Source organism: Molossus molossus, unplaced genomic scaffold, assembly GCF_014108415.1.
Source record: "Molossus molossus isolate mMolMol1 unplaced genomic scaffold, mMolMol1.p scaffold_m16_p_2, whole genome shotgun sequence".
Lineage (NCBI taxonomy): Eukaryota > Metazoa > Chordata > Mammalia > Chiroptera > Molossidae > Molossus > Molossus molossus.
In genome coordinates this window covers 109,775,536-109,794,736 of record NW_023425355.1, presented here as the reverse complement: position 1 = coordinate 109,794,736, position 19,201 = coordinate 109,775,536, and positions in this window count along the sequence as shown.

Here is a 19,201-nt window from a genome sequence, read left to right as displayed (position 1 = left end):
CCCCATCCCTGGTTGGGGTTGTGTGGCTGGCAACCAGTCAATGTGTCTGTCTCACATAGATGTTTCTCTCTCTCTCTCTTCCTCCCTGAATCTGATCCAAATGGCTCTTTATTTATGGCTTTCAGCAGGAACGCCACAATAGGAATGCTGTGTTCTTTTCATTTATCAAAGGAGCAACTACATAATGTATATTTTAACCATCAATGGTGAGATTAATTTTAATCACTTGGGTAAGTTAGTGGTGTATGTCAAGTTTGCCCACTATAAAGTTACTATTTTTTTTCTTTCCAATTACTAAGAGTTTTGTGGAGAGATATTTTGAAACTATGTAAATACCAAATTTCTCATTGAACTACTAGCGTCAATTGAGGATTTTGCCCAAATCATTTATTACCATGATTGTTGCCAAACAGTGATTTCTTAACTCCATTCCTTCAACATATATTAGTTGTCATTCTGCTACAAGAAAGAACTCTTTCTTTTGTTTATTTATTCATTTATTTATTCAGAATAGTCTACAGATTCTTGTTTTATTCAGTGATTTGTAATCTGTTAATACTATTATTTGTTTTGGTGCTAAAATTACCCCACAATTGGTAAGTTGGGGTCTCTCTAAGTTGACTCCTCTTTCCTTTTGTAATTTTAAAAAATTCTTTTTTCTTTATTGATTTTAGAGAGAGAGGAAGTGAGAGGGAGAGAGTGATAGAAACATCAGTGAGAGAGAATATCAAATGGCCGCCTCCAGAATGCCCCCCACTGGGGATTGGGCCCACAGCCTGGGTATGTGTCTGGACTGGGAATAGAACCAGTGATCTCTTGGTGCATGGGTTGAGGCTCAATCACTGAGCCACACCAGCCAGACTCCTTTTGTCATTTTTTCAATCATTTCTATGTGTTCTGTCACTACGACATATTCAAAATATCTATAGAGATATAGGAAGATATAAATACGCATATATAGATATCTTTCTATTTTTGTCTATAGAAATATATGTAGAAATAGATATATTAAAACCCATGAGTTTATACTTATACCTCCAATTTCAATAAACACAATAGAGTACATGCTCCACTTTCCCTTTCCACATCTGTATGTCACTCTTTTCAAACAGTGAGAAACCTGATTCCAATTATTGTCAAAAGATTTACTTATTTGCTCACACTAAAAGACCCAAAAGCAGTATGAGAGTATCTAACACATGTCTTTGTGACAAACAAACCTACTAACGAGAGTTCAGTGTTTGTTTTCGTTGTTGTTGTTTTTTTCTTTAGTCTTAATGTATTTAAATAAAATACTGTGTCTGTATCCTCTCTCCTTGGTTAGAGTGCTTATGCTTCTTATGTTACTCATTTGAAAAACAATCTGGTTCATTCTGTTCCAATTTGTATTTCACCTTAACTTTTTTGTTCCATCTTAGTCTATTCCTTTTTGTCTTTCTTATTTTGTAGCTGTGTTTCTCCCTTTTAAAAACATTTTTAATTTATTTTAGAAAGAGATGAAAGGAGAGGGAAAGGGAGAAACACCTATATGATAGAGAAACATCAACTGGCTGCCTCTTCACACCTCCTACTAGGAATTGAGCCCACAACCCAGGCATGTTCCCTGACCTGGAATCAAATTTGCAACTTTTTAGTGCATGGGAAGATGATTAACCAACTGAGCCACACTGGCCAGGGCTCTTCCTTTTTGTTTGATTAATTTTGCTAGTGACTTATATGTTTTGTTACTTTTTTCAAAGAACTAAAAATTTTATTTGTTATTTGGGCCTACTGTTTTCTATTCCTAATCTCCAATTATTGTCTGCTTTTCTTTCAGTGTTTTTTTTTTTTGTTTGTTTTTTGCTCATTCTTTGTTCTTTCTCTCACTTTTTAAGTTGATACAATTCATTCATTTTTATTTTTTATTTTTACTGATATGTTTATTATTGATTGATTGATTGATTGATTTTTATTGATTTATTTTGGTTACAGATGTTTCAGATTTTCCCCCATTGACACCCTACTCCTCAACCCACCCCCTACCCTGTCCCCAGATTTGTTTTTTATGTCCATCGTTTATGCATGCATACATGTAAGTTCTGTGATTTATCTCTCCCTCTCCCATCTCTTCTGAGGATTGTCAGTCTGTACCCTACTTCTATGATTCTGGGTCAATTTTGTATATCAGTTTGTTTAGTACATTATATTGCATAAATACACGAGATCATGTGATATATGCCTCTCTCTGCTTGGCTTGCTTCACTTAGAATAATACTTTCCAGGTCCCTCAATGTTGTCTCAAAGAATAAGAGATCTTTCTTTCTTACAGCTGCATAATAATCTATTGGGTATATATACCACTGCTTTTTTATCCACTCATCTGCTGAAGTACATTTGGGCTGTTTCCAGATTTTACCTATTGTAAATAGTGCTGCTATGAACATAGGGATACATATATTCTTTCTGATTGGTGTTTCAGGTTTCTTAGGGTATATTCCTATAAGTAGGATCACTGGGTCAAATAGCAGTTCAATTTTTAATTTTTTGAAGTAACACCATATTATTTTTTATAGTGGCTGCACCAGTCTACAATTCCACCAGGAGTGTACTTAGGTCCCCTTTTCTCCAAACCCTCGCCAGTACTTGTTTGGCAGCCATTCTGACAGGTGTGAGGTGATACCTCATAGTTGTTTTAATTTGCATCTCTCTGATGATTAGTGATGTTGAGCATTTTTTCTATGTCTTTTGGCCATTTATATGTGCTGCTTGGAGAGGTGTCTCTTTAGTTCCTCTATTCATTTTTAACTGGGTTCTTTGTCTTCCTTTTGTTGAGTTGTGTGATTACTCTACATATTTTGGAAAATAATCCTTTATCTGATGTATCGTTGGCAATTATGTTCTCCCATATAGTGGGTTCCCTTTCCATTTTGATGGTTATTTCTTTTGTTGTGCAGAAGCCTTTTTGTTTGATGTAGTCCCATGTGTCCATTTTTTTGTTTATTTGTTTCTCTTGCCTAAGGTGTTGTAGCAGTGAAAATTCTGCTGCGTATGATGTCTGAAAATTTGTTCCTTCATTTTCTTCGAGGATTTTAATGGATTCACAAGTCACATTTAAGTCTTTTATCCATTTTGAGTTTATTCTTGTGTATGGTGTAAGTTGGTGGTTTAGTTTCATTATTTTTGCATGTAGCTGTCCAATTTTTTCAATAGTAGTTATTGAAGAGGCTGTCTTGACTCCACAGTATGCTCTGGCCAACTTTGTCAAGTATTAATTGAGCATATTGCCTTGGTCCCATTTCTGGGTTCTCTGTTCTTTTCCATTGATCTATGTGCCTGTACTTGTGCCAGTACCAGGCTGTTTTGATTACAGTGGTTTTGTAATATAACCTGATATCTGGTATTGTGATCCCTCCTACATTGTTCTTCTTTCCCAAGATAGTTATGGTTATTTGGAGCTTTTTGTAGTTCCATATAAACTTTTGGAGTATTTGTTATAGTTCTGTGAAATATATTGTTGGTGGATTGATGGGAATTGCATTGAATATATAGATTGCTTTGGGTAGTATGGTCATTTTAATGATGTTAATTCTTTCAACCCATGAACATGGTATACACTTTCTTTTTTTATATCTTCTTCAATTTTTTTTTAAATGACCTGTGGTTTTTTGTGAAGAGATCCTTTACTTCTTTGGCTAAGTTTACTCCTAGGTATCTTAATTTTTTTGTCACGATAGTAATGGGATTGCTTTTTTAGTTTCTCTTTCTGTGAGTTCATCATTGGTGTATAAGAATGAGGTCAATTTCTTGATGTTAATTTTGTATCCTGCTACTTTGCCAAATTTATTTATTAAGCCTAATAGATTTTTGATGGAGTATTTAGGCTTTTCTATGTACAATATCAGGTCATCTGCAAATAATGACAGGTTCACTTCCTCCTTTCCAATTTGGATCCCCTTTATTTTTTTTCATGTCTAATTTCTGTGGCTAAGACTTCCAGTAGTATGTTAAATAAGAGTGGTGAAAGTGGACATCCCTGTCTTGTTCCCGTTCTTAAGGAAAATGTTTTTAATATTTGCCCATTAAGTATGATGTTGGCTGTAGATTTTTCATATATGGCCTTTATTATGTTGAGGTATGATCCCTGATTCCCACATTGCTGAGTGTTTTTATCATAAATAAGTGCTGGATTTTGTCAAATGATTTTCAGCATCTAATGATATGATCATATGATTTTTATCTTTCATTTTGTTTATGTGGTGTATCACATTTATTGATTTGCAAATATGGTAGCAGTCTTGCATCCCTGGATACACTTCATCATGGTGAATAATTTTTTTGATGTCTTGCTAGATGCGATTTGCTAATATTTTGTTAAGGATTTTGGCATCTCAGTTCATCAGGGATATTGCCCTGTAGTTTTCTTTCTTTGTATTGTCTTTGTCCAGCTTTGGAATTAGAATTATGCTGGCCTCATAAAATGAGTTTGAAAGTCTCTCCTCTTCTTGGATTTTTTGGAATAGTTTGAAGACAATGAGTGTTAGATCTTCTTTGAATGTCCAGTAAAACTCCCCTGTGAAGCCATCTGGGCCTGGGCTTTTGTTTGTTGGAAGTTTCTTAATTAAATCTTCAATTTCCTTGGTTGTTATTGGTCTGTTCAAGTTTTCCATCTCTTCAAGGTTCAGTTTTGGGAGACTGTGTGTTTCTAGAAATTTGTCCATTTCACCTAGATTGTCCAATTTATTGGCTTACAATTGTTCATAGTCTGTTTTGATTATACTTTGTATTTCTGTGATGTCAGTTGTTACTTCTTCTCTTTCATTTTTGATTTTGTTTATTTGGGTCCTCTCTTTTTCTTTCTTGGTGAGCTTGGCTAAAGGTCCATTGATCTCGTTTATCTTTTCAAAGAACCAGCTTTTTGTTTCATTGATATTTTGAACGGTTTTATTTATTTATTTATTTATTTATTTATTTATTTATTTATTTATTTTATTTTATTTTTTAGTCTCTATGTCAGTAATTCTTCTCTGACCTTTACTATTTATTTCCTTCTACTTTCTCAGGATTTTTCTTTATTATTTTTTTTTTCTAGTTCTTCAAGTTGTAGGGTTAAAGAGTCAATTAGGATTTTTCTTTTTTCTTGAGGTAGGCCTGTACTGTTATGAATGTCCTTCTCAGAACTGCTTTTGCTGCATCCCATAGATTTTGTGTTGTTGTGGGTTTGTTTCCTTGGTTTCCAGGAAGTTTTTAATTTCTTCCTTAATCTCGTTGGTAACCCATTTATTGTTTAATAATATGCTATTTAGCCTCCAAGTGTTTGAATTTTTTTTATAATTAAGTTCTACTTTTGTGGCATTGTGATCCGAGAAGATGCTTGATATGATTTCAATCTCTTTGAATTTGTAGAGATTTACTTTGTGTCCTAACATATGGTCTATCTTTGAGAATGTCCCATGTGCACTTGAGAAGAATTTATATTCTGCATCTTTGGGGTAAATATTCTGTATATATCAATTAAATACAACTTATCTAGGTTGTCATTTAAGGACTCTATGTCTTTGTTAAGTTTTTGTGTAGATCTATCCAGTGGTGTCAGTGGGGTGTTAAAGTCACCCACTATATTCGGATTCCTATTGATCTCTCCTTTGAAATCTTCCAGAAGTTTTAAATATATTTTGGTGCTCCCATATTTGGTGCCTATATGTTTATCAGGGTTTATATCCTCTTGTTAGATTGATCCTTTTAATATTATGTACTGACCTTCTTTGTCTCTTATTATGTCCCTTGTTTTGAAGTCTATCTTCTCATGTATGAATACTGCTACACCAGCTTGTTTTTCATTGCCATTTTCCTTGGAAATTTTTATTCCATTTCATCACTTTTATCCTGTGGGAGTCTCTTATCCTTTGGGAGTCTGGTGTGCTTGGATCCTCTGGTAGACAGCATATATATTAGTCGTGTTTTCTTATCCAATCAGCTACCTTATGTATGTCTTTTGATTGGAGCATTTAAGCCATTTGCATTTAAGGATATTATTAATAGATAGTTATTGCTTACCATTTTTGTTTTATGCCTGTGTTCCTCTTTCTAGCTCTCAGTTTCTTCTTCTTATAGCAGTCCCGTCAGCATTTCTTGCGGTACTGGTTTAATGGTGGCAAATTTCTTTTGTTTTGTTTTGTTTTGTTTGTTTGTTTGTTTTTGTTTTTGTTTTTTTATCTGTGAAGCTCTTTATTTCTTCTTCAATTTTGAATGATAGCCTTGCTGGATAGAGTAGTCTTGAATTCAGGCCCTTGCCTTGCATTACTTTGTACACTCATGCCACTCCCTTCTGGCCTACAGTATTTCTATTGAGAAGTCAGTTGTTAGTCTAATGGGACCTACCTTGTATGTAACTTTCTATCACTATTTTGCTTTATTGAAGATTTATTCTTTGTCTTAAATGTTTGCCATTTTTATTATGATGTGTCTAGCTGAGGGTCTTTTGGGGTTCATCTTGCTTGGGACTCTCTGTGTTTCCTGGACTTGTGTGACTTTTTCCTTTACCAGTTTAGGAAAGTTTTCTGTCATTATTTCTTCAAACGGGTTTTTTGTTCCTTTTTCTGATTCTTCTCCTTCTGGTACACCTATAATGTGAATGTTTTTACATTTTGCATTGTACCATAGCTCCCTTAAACTCTCCTCCTGTTTTTTAATTTTTTTTTCCCATTTGCTGCTTTATTTGGGTATTTTTTTTTTCTACCTTGTCTTCTAAGTCATTGATTCGGTCTTCAGCTTCTTCTAATCTACTATTGAACACTTCTAAGTTATTTTTCATAACAGCTATGTCATTCTTTATTTCCTATTGATTTTTATGCATAGCTTCTACCTCTTTTTTTAAGCTGAAGTAGTTCCCTGTGAGCTCTTCATAATTTTTATTAAGTTGCTTGTAGTTCTCACCAAATTGTTTGAGTACCCTTATAATCATTGCTTTGAATTCTTTATCTGACAAGTTGCTTTCTTCTAGTTCCTGTAGTTCCTGTGATTCCTCTTTTTTTTCATTTGGGTATTGTTTCTTTGTCTCACCATTTTAACAATCTGGTAGTTCTAAGCATGGTGACAAACGTTGAAGTGTGTAGGCAGTTGGGTGTGTATCAGCTAAGGCTGCTGTGCCTCCCAGCCTGTTTTGGTGTAAGGAAACTCTCACCTGCTGTGGGTCCTGAAGGGCTGACACCTGGTGGCTGGTATTGGTCTATCGTGCAGGTCTTAGCTCCCCAAACTTGCTGCTGCTTGGGCTGGGGCATTGCTCTTGATCAGCTTCCGCTGATGCTGCTGGGGATGGGTTTCAGTTGCCAATATATGCTGCAGCTTCCTGGGGTGCTTGGGTCCATCTGGTGCACTGCTGGGGTGTGTGTGTCCTGCTGGATATTGCTCGGGTGCGTGGGTTTCCACTAGTATTCTATTGAGGTGTGTGGGTTCCACTAGCATGCTACTGGTGTTCATGGGTCTTTCTGATATGCTACTGATGTTTATAGGTTCTACAGGTGTGCTTCTGGGGTTTGTGGGTCCCTCTGGTATGCTTCTGTGGTGTATGAGTCCCGCTGGTGTCCTGTTGAGGTATCCTGCCACCTGGTGGGGCTCAGCTCTTGATCAGTCACTGCTGGGGGAGAGTGTCAGCTCTTGGTTCACACCGTTACTGCTGCTGCTGTTGCCATGGAGTGCTATCAGGTCCCAATCTTTTACTTCTTTTGGGGGCTAAGGATGTCTGCACTTGAGACTTTGTTGCTGCTGGGGGGAGGAACTCTACTCTAATTCTGCTGCTGCAGTTGTCACAGGCAGGTCTCAGCTGCCCTAGCCCTGCTCTTTGGCTGGGGCACCAGTCCTGATTAGCCTTTGCTGATGCCATTGGGGATGGGTTTCAGCTGCCAATCTGGGCTGTTAATGCTTGTTAGGGGTGGGGCTCTACTCCCGCTAGTCAATGTAGTTGTGGGGTGAGGTGCCAGGCTCCCAAGCTTTTGTCAGTGCTGTGCACAAGCCGCCACAAGCCTGGGTGAACCACGGTCCCTCAAGCCTGGGAGAGCGCTGCTGTTGTTTGGGTTGGGGCTCTGGTTCCTTGCTGGTTTCAGTTACTGGAACAGGCACCTCAGTAGCATGGCTACTGTGCGCTGACCATGTTGACACAGCTGAGTCCACTGTACCAATGGTGGAAGGCATTCTGGTGGACTCAGGTTGCTCAGCCCTTGCTGCTCCCTGTTTCCTCCTCCCAGAGATGACCTGGGATCTTCAAAAATGGTGGGACCTCCCAGCCATGCAGGGGAATATTTGCCACTTACCATGGTGGCTGGCTGCTTTCCGTCCACAGTGCAGGACACTTCTACCTTGTGTTTCTGCACTGCTCAAGGTTAGTCATCCACACTCACACTCACTCACACTGTCTTTCACACACTCTCACATACTCACCCTCACTCAGGTCCTGCCCACTGCCACCTTTTCAAATTCTGATGTGCTTACTTTTTATTGAATTTATTGGATGACATTGGTTAATAGGATCATACAAGTTTCAGGTATAGGATTCTATGATACAAGATCCGTATATTGCACTGTGTGCCCACCACCCAAAGTCAAATCTTCTTCCATCACCATACATTAGGCCCCATTCACCCCTCACTCCTTCACCCACTTCTCTCTGGCAACCATTACAAGACTGGTACAGCCACTATGAAAAATGGTCTGGCTATTCCTCAAAAAATTAAGAATAGAGTTACCATATGACCCAGCGATTTCTTTCCTGGGTATATACCTGAAAAACTCGAAAACATGTATTTGCAAAGACAGATGCATCCCTGTGTTTATTGCAGCATTATTCATGGTGCCCAAGACACGGAGACAACCAATGTGTCCTGTGATAGAGGATTAGATGAAAAAGATGTAGTACATACACACAATGGAATACTACTCAGCCATAACAAAAGACAAAATATTGCCATTTATGACAACGTGGACGGACTTTGAGAATATTATGCTAGGTGAAGTTAGTCAGTCATTATGAAAGTGTTTAAACCTATGAGTTTTCCACTGTTCTCTACTTTAAATGTATCCAATAGTTTCTAATATGTAGTGTTTTCATTACTTGGTTGTGTTTTAGTAGATATTGTATAATTTTGACTCATATTTTCCCCTTTCACTCAAGAGTTAAACAGAAGATTTTAAAATTTTTAATTGGAAGAGCTTTTGGGGTATTTTTTAAACTCTGGTTTTATTGCACTCTGATAAAAAAAAAAAAAAAAGTATTATTTGCAATAATGCAATTGTTCCAATAGAAATTATTTATACTTTCTTTGTGACCTAGTGTTTGATAAATTTTTGTGAGTATTCCATGTGCAGTTGAAAAAGAAGGTGTATTATCTATTATTAGGTTTTAAGTTTAGTATAGATTAATGAGATCTACTTTACTGATTATGTTTTTACTTCTTCCATTTCCTTACTTATATTTCTGCCACTTGATCTGTTCTGCACTGGAAATGGAATGTTAAAACCTCCTATTAGCAGTGTGTTTCTTTTGTTGTTGTTAATCCTCACCTGAAGATTTTTTTTCATTGATTTTTTTTTTAGATAGAGTGGGAGGGAGGGAGGGAGGGGGGAGGGAGAAAGGGAGAAAGGGAGAAAGAAAGAAAAGCCAATGTGAGAGTGACACATCAATTGTTTGCCTCCTGCATGACCCCAACCAGGGCCAGGGATCAAGCCTGCAACCCAGTTACATGCCCTTGACCAGAATCAAATCCAAGACCCTTAAGTCCAAGGGCTGATGCTCTGACCACTGAGCCAAACTGGCCAGGGAAACAGTGTGTTTCTATCTGTATCTCCTTATACCTGTATACTCTGTGTTTTAAAGATAAGTTATTAGATTCATGGATTTTTCATAACTGTTATACCTACATTGTGAAATTGACCTTTAGCATAATAAAGCATAGTTTTTTGTCACGTTTAATTATTTTTGGCCTGAAATTTGTATGATATGAAGAATCACAGTCCCCACTGATCATTTTTATTTACACATGCCTCTAATTTTGGCATGTCTGAGTCATTTTGATTTAGATGTATTTTCTGTATACCACATATAGTAGGGTCTTGCTTTGGGAGCCGTATTGAAAATATTTATTTTTAGTAGATGAATTAAGCCTCTTCACATTTATTTATAAGACAGATATTTTTCTTCAGAATGTGTGTTCTTTGTAATTATAATCTACACATTTCTTTTTATATTTAGAAAGTTCTAGTGTTTATTTATGTAACTGTAACATATTAAAAGAGTTGAACATTCCCTGAATAGCCACACCAATCTTGAAAAACAAGAACAAAGTAGGTGGGATCACAATACCGGATATCAGGTTATACTACAAAGCTACTGTAATCAAAACAGCCTGGTACTGGCACAAGCACTGGCATATAGATTAGTGGAACAGAACAGAGAACCCAGAAATTGACCAAAGACATTATGCTCAATTAATATTTGACAGTGGTGGCAAGAACATACAATGGAGTAAAGCCAGACTCTTTAATAAATGGTGTTTGAAAAACTAAACAGCTACATACAAAAAAATGAAACTAGACCATCAACTTACACCATACACAAGAAGACTTAAGTGTGACTTGTGAATCCACAAAAATCCTTGAAGAAAATGTAGGCAAGGATTTCAAAATGGCTGCAAAGTAAATGGAAGCTACACAGACAATCTACCAGAACCCAACTGGAATTACAACTAAAATAAAAACAAATAGTCAGGAAAAAAAGAGAGAAAAGCAGCTTGAAGGGACCATATAACCAGGGACATTGAATCAAGCCTGGTAGGTCCACAGAGGCACAAGAAGTGGGCTAAGAGCCCAAGGACAGAAGCAGTTTTACCTGTGAGCAGCACCATCAATGTTACCATTCCAAGCTGGCTGCACAGCACTAAGAGCCGGGACAGTGCACTTATTTAGCTACAGCCACTCACCTTGGGTTCTGGCATAGGAAGGGCAGACTGGAATGGAACTGTGTGGAGACACTTGGAATTAAGAGGGTGCTCAGAGTTTTTGATGAGTTGTGGACACACAGAACAGTGGCCAACTTGTTCATTCCCAGAGCTCTGGGATGAAGCAGCAGCCCCTCCCTGAAAGATTCGACTCCACCCAGGTGAGCCAAAGAAATGCAAATTAAGACACAATAACAACTAGCATCTGCCTCACCCTCAGAAAATCCTCTTACACTGAATACCTGAGGAAGTTTTCATTCAACTGAGAACCCAAGGCTCCTCAAGTAACTGAGAATAATAGCCTCCAGTCAAAAAGCTAGAGCACAACCGAACCTTTCCTAAGCTTGCAAATCCACATAAGAAAGTAAGACTTGACAGTAGAGTTTAACGTGGGTTCTCCCATGATCATTCAAACCCAGTAAAAGGAGCTAGAAACAGCAGAACACCAACACCCACAGGAAAAATTTGGCAGGCTACAAAACCCACTGCGATAGCCAAAATGGTGAAACAAAGAAACAAATCCCAAATGAAAGAACAGGAGACTTCTACCAAAGATGAGATAAATGAAATGCAGTTAAGCAAGTTAACAGAGCTAGAATTCAGAGCCATGATCTTGAGGAAGCTCAACAGTATGAGTAAGGACATCAACACCATGACTAAAGATACAAAAAACATTGAACATTAAACAATTGGAAATAAAAATATTACCAAGAAGAAATAAAAAAAGATATAGCAGAAATAAAAAAACAAAAACAAAAAACAGATTAGAAAGACTAAACAGCAGAGTAAAGGAAGCTGTAACCTGGATCAGTGAAATAGAAGACAGGGTAGAATAAATCAACTAACCAGAAAACCAAACCAAAAATAAATTAGAAAGACAGCTTAAGATAACTGTGAGGCAACTGGAAATGTAATAATATTTACATCATAGGAGTCCCCGAAAAAAAAGAAAATGAGCAAGGGTTAGAGAATATACTTGAAGAAATACTGACAGAAAACTTCCCTAATTTGGTGAAAGAAGAAGGCATTCAAGTTCAAGAAGCACAGAGAGCCCCAAGTAAGAAAAACTAAAACAGGCCCACACCAAGACACATAGTAATTAAAATGCCAAAAATTAAAGACAAAGAGAGAATCCTAAAGGCAGCAGAAAAGGTTACCTACAAAGAAAGCCTCATAAAGCTATCAGCTGACTTCTCAACAGAAACATTACAAGCCAGAAGGGAATGACATGATGATCAATGCCATGAAAAACAAGGATCTGAATCCAAGACCACTCTACCCAGCAAGGCTATCATTCAAAATAGAAGATCAAATAAAGAGCTTTCCAGACCAAAAAAAAAAAAAAAAAGAAAAAGGCTACCGGAATATATTAGCACCAAACCAACACTGCAAGAAATGTTAAAAGTACTCCTGTTTTTAGTAGAAGAAATAAGAAATACAGCCACATAAAACAAAAATAGCAATAAATTAGTACATATCAATAATAACCTTAAATGTAAATGGATTCAATGCCTCAATAAAAAGACAGAGGAACTGATCGGATAAGAAAGCATGACTCACATATATGTTGTTGACAAGAGATCCACCTCACAACAAAAGACTCACATAGGTTGAAAGTGAAGGGATGAAAAAAAAAAATTCCAAGCAAACGGAAAAGCAACAATAACAAAAAACAGCTAGGGTAGTAATACTCATATCTGATAAATTAGATTTCAAAATGATGGCCATAACTAGATAATATTGAAAGGATCTATCCAACAGGAAGATATAACCTTGGTAAACATATATGCACCCAATATAGCAGCACCAAAGTATATTAAAAATCTTCTGGAGGACTTCAAAAAAGAAATTGACAGCAATACAGTCATAGCAGGGGACTTCAACACCCCGCTGACATCACTGGAGAGATACTCTAGACAAAAAATTAACAAGAAAACAGAGACTCTAAATGAAGCACTAGATTAAGTGATTTAATAGATATCTACAAAGAATTACAACTCAAAACTATAGAATTCACATTCTTCTCAAGTGCACATGGTACATTCTCAAAGATATACTACATGTCAGGACACAAACTAAGTCTCTGCAAGTTCAAGTGAACTTGTAGATTGAAACTTGACTGAAATCATATCAAGCATCTTCTCAGAACACAATGGAATTAAACGAAAAATTAATTCAAACAAGAACATGCCAAGACATTTGAACACATGGAGGCTAAATAGCATCTTATTAAACAATGAATGGGTTACTGAAGAGATCAAGGAAGAAATTAAAAACTTTCTGGAAACCAATGAAAATGAACAAACAATAACACAAAATTTATGGGATGCAGTGAAAGCAGTTCTGAAAGGAAAGTGCTTAGCACTACAGGCCTACCCCAAGAAACAAGAAAAATTTATAATTGACTATCTAACCCACAACTTAAAAAACTAGAAAGCAAACAAAAAGAAACCCTGACAGGAAAAACAATAGTAAAGATCACAGCATAAATAAATGACAAAGAGACAAAAATAAAATTCAAAGTATCAGTGAAACAAATATCTGATTTTTCGAAAAGATAAACAAGATTGATAGACCCTTAGCTAGACTTATCAAGAAACAAAGAGAGAGAACCCAAGTACACAAAATCAGAAATGAAAAAAGGGAAGTAACAACTGACATAACAGAAATACAAAAGATCATTAACAGCTACTATGAAAAATTATACGGCAACAAATTCAACAATCTAAGCAAAATGGACAAATTTCTAGAAACACATAGTCTCCCAAAACTGAACTGGGAAGACATACAAAACTTGTACATACCAATAACAACTAATAAAATTAAAGATGTAATCAAGACTCTCCCACCAAACAAAAGTCCAGGCCCATATAGCTTCACAGTGGAGTTTTAGCAAATGTTCAAAGAAGAACTAACACCCATTCTCCTCAAATTATTAGAAAAAAATGCAAGAAGAAAGAAGACTTCCAAACTTATTATATCAGGCCAGCATAATTCTAATTCAAAGACCAAAAAAAAAAAAAAAAAAAAACAAAAAAAAAACACTACACAGAAAGAAAACTATAGGCAAATATTCCTGATAAACACACATGACTAAATCCTGTACAAAATACTAGTAAATCAGAGTCAGCAACACATAAAAAAAATTATTGACCATGACTAAGGGGGATTCATCCCAGAGATGCAACGCTGGTACAATATGTGCAAATCAATAAATGTGATACGCCACATAAACTAAATAAAATATAAAAACCATATGATCATGTCAATAGATGCTAAAAAAGCATTCAACAATATCCAGCACCCATTTCTGACAAAAATGCTCAGCAATGTGGGAATAAAGGGATCATATCTCAACATAATAAAGGCAATACATGAAAGACTTATAGCCAACATCATACTCAATGGGCAAAAAGTAAAAGCATTTCCCTTAAGAACAGGAACAAGACAGGGATGCCCACTTTCACCACTCTTTTTTAACATAGTACTGGAAGTCTTAGCGACAGCAATCACATGAACAAAAAATAAAAGGGATCCAAATTTTTTAAAAAGTAAGTGAAACTGTCATTATTTGCAGATGACATGATATTATACAAAGTAAACCCTAAAGACTCCATGAAAAATCTATTAGACTTAATAAATGAATTTGGCAAAGTAGCAGGATACAAAATTAACATAAAAAATTGACAGCATTCTTATACATCAATGATGAACTCCAGAAAAAGAAACTAAAAAACAATCCCATTTACAATTGTGGTAAAAAAAAATTTAGATACCTAGGAATAAACTTAAACAAAGAAGTAAAGGACCTATTTGCAGAAAACTGCAGGACATTAAATAAAGAGAGGAAGATATAAAAAAGTGGAAGCACATGCCTTGTTCATGGATTGAAAGAATAAATATCATTCAAATGTCCATACTAGCCAAAACAATCTATAGATTCAATGAAATCTCCATCAAAATTCCAACAACATATTTCACAAAACTAAAACAAATATTTCAAAAGTTCATATGGAACCAAAAGAGACCCCGAATAGCTTCAGCAATCTTGAAAAAGAAAGATAAAGTGGGTGGAATCAACATATTGAATATCAGGTTATACCACAAAGCTACTATAATCAAAACAGCCTGGTACTGGCACAGGAACAGGCATATAGACCAGTGGAACAGAACAGAAAACCCAGAAATTGACCTAAGACATTATGCTCAATTAATATTTGACAAAGGAGGCAAGACCATACAATATAGTAAAGACAGCTTCTTTAATACATGGTGTTGGGAAAATTGGACAGCTACATGCAAAAAAAAAAAAAATGAAACTAGACCATCAACTTACACCACACACAAGAATAAACTCACAATGGATAAAAGACTTAAATGTGACTCATAAATCCATAAAAATCCTAGAAAAAAATGTAGGCAACAAAATTTCAGACACTGTACGCAGCAGAATTTTCACTGATACATCACATTAGGCAACAGAAACAAAGGAGAAAATGAACACATGGGACTGCATCAAACTAAAAAGCTTCTTACCAGCAAAAAAAAAAAAAAAAAGTAAACAACCATCAAAATGGAAATGGAACTTAGTCTATGGGAGAACATAATTGCCAATAATATATCAGATAAGGGGTTAATTTTTAAAATATATAGAGTGCTTGTACAACTCAACAAAAGGAAGACAAAGAACCCAATTAAAAAATGGGTAGAGGAGCTAAATAGACACCTCTTCAAACAGGACATACAAATGACCAAGAGATATATGAAGAAATACTCAACATCACTAATCATCAGAGAGATGCAAATCAAAACAACTATGAGGTATCACCTCACACCTGTCAGAATGGCCGCCATCAACAAATCATCAAACAAGTGTTAGTCAAAGTGTGGAGAAAAGGGGACTCTAGTACACTCCTGGTGGGAATGCAGACTGGTGCAGCCACTATGGAAAACACTATGGTGTTACCTCAAAAAATTAAAAATTGAACTTCCATTTTACCCAGTATTCCCACTTCTAGGAATATACCCTAAGAAGCCTGAAACACCAATCAGAAAGAATATATGTACCCCCATGTTCATAGCAGAACTATTTACAATAGCTAAGATCTGCAAACAGCCCATGTGTCCATCCGTACACGAATGGATAAAAAACCAGTGGTACATGTACACAATGAAGTACTATGCAGCTGTAAGAAGGAAAGATCTCTTATCCTTTGAGATGGCATGGATGGACCTGGAGAGTATTATCCTAAGCAAAACAAGCCAAGCAGAGAAACACAAATATCACATGATATCACTTATTTGTGGATTACAATGAACATAACAGTCTGAGAAACAGGATAGATCCAGAGACATGGAAGTAGGGTACAGTCTGATAATCCTCAGAGGAGGGAGTGAGGGGAGGCAAGAGATAAACCACAGAACTTATATGAATTTGCCCATAACTGATGGACATGGACTACTAAGCTGGGTATGGGGTTGGGGTTATGGGGAGGAGGGTGTCAATAGGGAAAAAAGGAAAATATCTGTAACAAAAATAAATTAATAAAAAATATGAAAAAAAGAATTAAACATTATAGACAGTACCTTGAAATTTTATTTTCTAAAAGAAAACTTTTCATTTCTACAAGTCTTTTTTTTTTAATCTGTATGTTCTTTCTTTTAAATAGGATTGTGCTCTTGTAATCTCTCTTTCTTATTTTAGTTCTTTAATCATTTTAAACATACTTAGTTTGAATCCTTAACCAACAATTCTACTCTTATGTTCACAGCATGCCATTTCTCTTTCTTTTGTGGGCTGACTCCCCTTCATGGCAGATTGTTCCCTTGTGTGTTTATGAATGTTTCTGGTGATCCCACCTATGTGTCAAGTTATAGAAGTTGGGCCTCCCACCCTCTGATTTCTATTCCTGTGTCCTCTCTAAGATGCTATAGCTCACACACTGACTATTGCCCAGTCACAACTACACTCCACACACACAAGGCTTTGTCTACCACAGTGAGGATAATTTCCAAACAGAAAAGCAATTCTAATAAGAATGACTTTCTTAAAAAAAAAGAAAAAGAATATTTTATTTATTTATTTAATTTATTCATTTTTGTTACAGATGTTTCCCCTTTTTCCCCCATTGATTCTCCCCTCTCCCTCCCTCCCCACCCTGTCCCCAGCTCTGTTGTCCATGACCTTTTTTTATGCATACATGCATATAAGTTCTGTGGTTTATCTCTCCCCCACCACCCCCTCCTCTGGGGATTGTCAGTCTGTACCCCACTTTCACGTCTCTGGGACTACCCCAATCCTCAGACTGTTATGTTCATTAAATTACACAAATAAGTGAGATCATATGATACTTGTCTTTCTCTGTTTTGCTTGTTTTGCTTAGGGTAATACTTTCCAGAACAGAATATTTTAAATTAGAGCTGTCTAAAAATTCTAGGATCCAAAGCAGCCACAACATATCCATCAATTTCCCTGCCTGTTCACACATGCTGCCTCCTTTGGGTACACTGATACCTCCACCTTTGTATTTCTGTAGGTACTCCCCACACACTGTCTATTTTCCCATACACACATAGAGTTTTATATTTTTGATTCAATTGTTTTTCTTTTTTTACTTAAATACTCATCCTAGAATATGTTTTCTATTGATTTTAGGGAGAAAAAGGGAGAGAGAGAGAAACACACACACACCCAGACTGATGATCAAACCTGCAACCTGGGCATGTGCCCTGACCTGGAATCAAACCTTCCACCCTTTGGTGCATGGGACAATGCTCCCACCAACTGAGCCACACCATCCAGGCTAATTCAATAGTTTTTCATTTAACAAATATTTATTGAGCATCTACTCTGATGTAGCAGGACCCCTTCCAAACAGGTATAAATCAGTGACTAGGACAATGAACACTTCTAAACAATTCAGATCTGAGATTCTCAGTCTTTTGTAACTTGCAATTTATCTGCTTGCTTTACTTTCAATGACACCTGTCTTCCCATTTCACCTCCTCTGACACATCTACCACAAAGGAACATCTAAAATGGCATGTAGCTTTTTTTGAGATAAATCGAAAGTAAACTAGATGCCCCTGAAATAACTGAAGACACTTTGGAGCATGTCAGGACCAGCACTAGGAAGCACTGTTATTTAGTTCAAAGAATCTGTGTTACACACATCCATGGATGAAGAAAGCACAGGGGAGGTCAGCAGACTTAACACTTCTGAACAAGCTCAAACTGGCCTATAAGCAAGGAAATATTTGCCCAGTTAGAGATTTTCTTTTGAGCAATAAGGTCATCCAGCAATCTAGAGCCTTTCTACAGGATGCAAGAGCCTTCAGTGGCAGGAGGGAGTGCCCTTGACAGTAATTATGTGGGAACTTCCTATTCTCCTCCATTGAAGCCTTGCCTCTCAAGTCTCACTTGTCCCAATGTCTTCATAAATATCACTGCCTCATTCCTCTAAGCGCCTGAAAGTTGACACTCTATTATTTTGCGCTTACATGGGTTCATCCATATTTCTCATTCTAAGCATTTAAAAGAATTAGCACCAATCCTTCACAAATGCTTTCAAAAAAATAGAAGAGAAGGGAACACTTCCAAATTAATTCTATTAGGCCAGTATCACCCTGACAACAAAACCAGACACAAGCATCACACACACAAAAAAAGTTATCAATATTTGTTATGAAAGAAATGTAGAAATCCTCAACAAAATGCTAGCAAACAAAATATAGCAATATATTTAAAATATTATACACCATGATCAAGTGGACTTTATTTCAAGAATACAAAGTTGGCCTAACACCTAAAAATCAATCAATGTAATATACCATATTAATAAAATAAAATACAAAATTCTCAATAGACACAGATAAAGCATTTGACAAAATCTAGCACCTTGTATTGATTTTTAAAAAACATCCAACCTACTAGGAGTAGAAGGGAACTTATTTAAACTAATAAAAGCTATACCTGAAAAACCACAGCGAACATCACACCTGACAGTGAAATATTGAATGCTTTCCCCCTAAGATCAGAGAAAGCCACTTATGTTCAACATTGTTATGGAGGTTTTAGCCAAGGTAATAAGATAATAAATAAATAAATAACATCCAGACTAAAAATATAATGTAAAATTATCTTTATTCACAGAAGATGTAACTTTGTGTATAGAAAATTCTAAAGAATACATACACACACAGCTATTAGAAATTACAAACAAGTTTAGTAAGGTTAC